We start from the raw sequence: 4,353 nt of genomic DNA, 5'->3' as shown, positions 1-4,353 counted from the left end.
GAGGACATGCCTTGCTCAGGCCGCCCAAGAGCTACTGCTACAGTGGATGACCGCTACCTATGGTTTATGGCTCCGAGGAACCCAGACAGCAACGCCACCGTGTTGTATAATGCTTTTCGTGCAGCCACAGGACGTCGTGTTACGACTCAAACTGTGCGCAATAGGGTGCATGAAGTGCAACTTCAATCCCGACGTCCATGGCGAGGTCCATGACACCATTCAGCGCGGTACAGATGGGCCCAACAACATGCCAAATGGACCGCTCAGGATTGGCATCACGTTCTCTTCACCGATGAGTTTCGTTTATGTCTTCAACCAGACGATCGTCGGAGACGTGTTTGGAGGCAACCCGGTCAGGCTGAACGCCTTAGACACACTGCCCAGCGAGTAAAGCAAGGTGGAGGTTCCCTGCTGTTTTGGGGTGGCATTATGTGGGGCCGACGTACGCCGTTGGTGGTCATGGAAGGCTCCGTAACGGCTGTACGATAGGTGAATGCCATCCTCCGACCGATAGTGCAACCATATCGGCAGCATATTGGCGAGGCTTTCGTCTTCATGGACCCCAATTCGCGCTCCCATCGTGCACATCTTGTGAGTGACTTACTTCAGGACAACGACATCGCTCGACCCGAGTGCCCAACATGTTCTTCAGACATGAACCCTATCAAACATGCCTGAGATAGACTGAATTTCTGGACGACGTGACCCACCAAACACTCTGAGGGATCTACGCCGAATCGCTATTAAGGAATGGGACAATCTGGACCAACAGTGCCTTGATGAACTTGTGAATAGTATGCCAGGACGAATACAGGCATGCATCAATGCAAGAGGACGTGCTACTGGGTATTAGAGGTACCGGTGTGTACAGCAATCTGGACCACCACCTCTAAAGGTCTCGCTGTATGGTGGTACAACATGCAATGAAATGATGTTTATGTTGACCTCTATTCAAATTTTCTTTACAGGTTCCGGAACTCTCGGAACCGAGGTGATGCAAAACTTTTTTTGATGTGTGTTTTATCTGTTGCATGAGCCCCACGATTTCATCATAAATTTTACAAATATTGTCGAAGCTAATGAAAATTTGGAAGCGCAGATTTTCAGGACTGTCTGTAGGGGTTAGGAATCCATATGGTGATAGAAAAAATTATTTTATACTTCTTAGCCCAATTTAAAACGTGTTATATTAAAAATTTATTTTTATTTAACTAATTATTTACTTACTTTTGAATGCATTACGGGAACAGCAGTGATCAATGTCTTATAAATAATTACTATTAAAAACAGTCTTGATCACGATTTATTTAACAAGGTGACCGGTTTCGACCACTACTGTGCTCATCTTCAGACCATTGAGTAGGAACCTCTTTCTGTTGGAGAATCACTACTAGTGATTCTCCAACAGAAAGAAGTTCCTACTCAATGGTCTGAAGATGACCACAGTAGTGGTCGAAACCGGTCACCTTGTTAAATAAATCGTGATCAAGACTGTTTTTAATAGTAATTAATTATTTACTGTTTTCTAGTCTCATATGTGTGACATTTCACAATGTATTTTAAACATTTTTTGAATTTACATTTCTTATTTACATAATTACTAACATACTCTGATCAGGTAGAAAATTGTGACCATCGTCCTACTATCGATATGAACCTGTCCTGGCCAAAGCAGCGTCACCTGGCCAGGAATGCTAGAGAAGATGGTGATGGCCCTGAGGCTTGGCACAAGCCTTTCTGAAACTGCATTTCTTTTCGGGTGTTCTGGGAGTGCTTTGGTGCGTGTCTTCAACATGTGGCGAAACCAAGGTGAAACCACGCCCAGACGTCGTGGGGTTGGGCAGACTGGTAAAAAAGGACAGGTGGCGAACTGTTGCGGAACTAACATCAGACTAATGTTGGGCAGAGTTCAAGCGTGTCTGAACATACAGTGCACCGAACACTCCTATCGATGGGGCACCACAGCTGACAACCCATACATCTACGAATGTTGACACCTCGACATCAGCAACTACGATCGAAATGGGCACGTGACCATCTTCACTGGACCCTAGCGCAGCGGTAGAGCGTTATAAGGTCTGATGAATCTTAATACCCTCTCCATCATGCCAATGGGATGTCTCAAATCCGTCGTTTTCTAGGGGAACAGCTCCTTGACACCTGTACTGCAGGATGGAGACAAGCTAACGGTGGCTCACTTATGCTCTGGGAAATATTTATGTGGGCGTCCATGGGCCCAGTGCAAGGTATCATGAGGATCAAGGAATATCGTAGACTGGTTACAGACCAAATACACTCCTTCAGGCGATCATGTTTCCCGACTGCCGTGGAATTTTTCAACAAGATGATAATGCAAATGTCACAGGGCCAGGAGTGTGACAGAGTGGTTCGAGGAACACAGTGACGAGTTTTGAAGTGCTGGCCTCCCAACTCTCCAGATCTGAACCCGATCTAAAACATTTTGTATGTGACTGAACGTGGCTTCAGAGCTCATCGCCCCCGCCCCAGAATTAGGTGACTTGTGTGTACAGATGTGGTACCAGCTCCCCCTAGCGACCTACGAAGGCATCAGTGCTTCCATGTCATGACGCGTCACCGCTGTTATCTGTGCCAAAGGGTGACATACAGGATATGAGGCAGATGGTGTTAATGTTCTGGCTGATTAGTGTAATTATATACACATGTAAAAAAATGTGCATCATATCGGTTCCCAGAGTTCCGGAATCTGTACAGAAAATTCGAATAGACATCAACATAAACATCATTTCCGTCCTTGTTATTGGTCATGAAAACCACACATTGCATGTTGTACCTCCACACAGGGAGACCTTTAGAGGTGGTGGTCCAGAGTGTTGTACACACCAGTACCTCTAATACCGAGTAGTACGTCCTCTTATGTTGATGCATGCCTGTATTCGTCGTGGCATACTATCCACAAGTTCATCAAGGCACTGTTGATCCAGATTGTCCCACTCCTCAACGGCGATTCGGCGTAGATCTCTCAGAGTTGTTGGTGGGTCACATCGTCAATCAACAGCCCTTTTCAACCAATCCTAGGTATGTTCGTTAAGGTTCACGTCTGTAGCACATGCTGGCCACTCTAGTCGAGCGATGTCATGATCCTGAAGGAAGTCATTCACAAGATTTGCACGATGGGAGCGCGAATTGTCGTCCATAAAGACGAAAGCCTCGCCAATATGCTGCCGATATGGTTGCACTATCGGTCGGAGGATGGCATTCACGTATCGTACAGCCGTTACGGAGCCTTCCATGACCACCAGCGGCGTACATCAGCCCCACATAAAGCCACCCCAAAACAGCAGTGAACCTCCACCTTGCTTCACTCGCTGGGCAGTGTGTCTAGGGTGTTCAGCCTGACCGGGCTGCCTCAAAACACGTCTTCGACGATTGTCTAGTTGATGGCATATGTGACTCTCATCGGTGAAGAGAACGTGATGCGAATCCTGAGCGGTCCATTCGGCATGATGTTGGGCCCATCTGTACCGCCTGCATGGTGTCGTGGTTGCAAAGATGGACCTCGCCTTGGACGTCGGGAGTGAAGTTGCGCATCATGCAGCCTATAGCGCACAGTTTGAGTCGTAACACGACGTCCCTTGGCTACACGAAAAGCATTGTTCAGCATTGTGGCGTTGCTGTCAGTGTTCCTCCTAGCCATAATCCGTAGGTAGCGGTCATCAACTGTAATAGTAGCTCTTGGGCGGCCTGAGCGACGCATGTCATCGACAGTTCCCGTCTCTCTGTATCTCCTGCATGTCTGAGCAACATCACTTCGGTTCATTCCGAGATGCCTGGACACCTCCCTTGTTGAGGGCCTTTCCTGGCCCAAAGAAACAATTGGGACGCCATCGGACCGCGGTACTGACGGTCTAGGTATGGTTGAACTACAGACAGCACGAGCCGTGTACCTCCTTCCTGGTGGAATGACTGGAACTGATAGGCTGTCGGACTCCCGCCGTCTAATAGGCGCTGCTGATGCGTGGTCGTTTACATCTTTGGGCGGGTTTAGTGACATCTCTGAATAGCCAAGGGGACTGTGTCTGTGATACAATATCCACAGTCAACGTCTATGTTGAGGAGTTCTGAAAACTGGGGTGATGCAAAACTTATTTTGGTGTGTGCTACTATTTACCTGAAGATTTTACCCATATATGTGTATGTCACATACATTACACATCACCTCTTCCCCCTGCTTTGCCTCTCTGTCCATCTCCTTTTCCCCCTCTCTCTGCTCAGTCATCCCATCCACTCGCGTACCGCCTGGAGTGCATTCTGGTTTTGCCTGCATGACATGCCAGTCCTGCACGGCAGCTGAGATGTGTGGAGTTATGAACC

This window comes from Schistocerca nitens, chromosome 5 (genome assembly GCF_023898315.1).
Source record: "Schistocerca nitens isolate TAMUIC-IGC-003100 chromosome 5, iqSchNite1.1, whole genome shotgun sequence".
In the NCBI taxonomy this organism is placed as follows: Eukaryota; Metazoa; Arthropoda; class Insecta; order Orthoptera; family Acrididae; genus Schistocerca; species Schistocerca nitens.
This window is presented reverse-complemented; position numbering follows the sequence as displayed.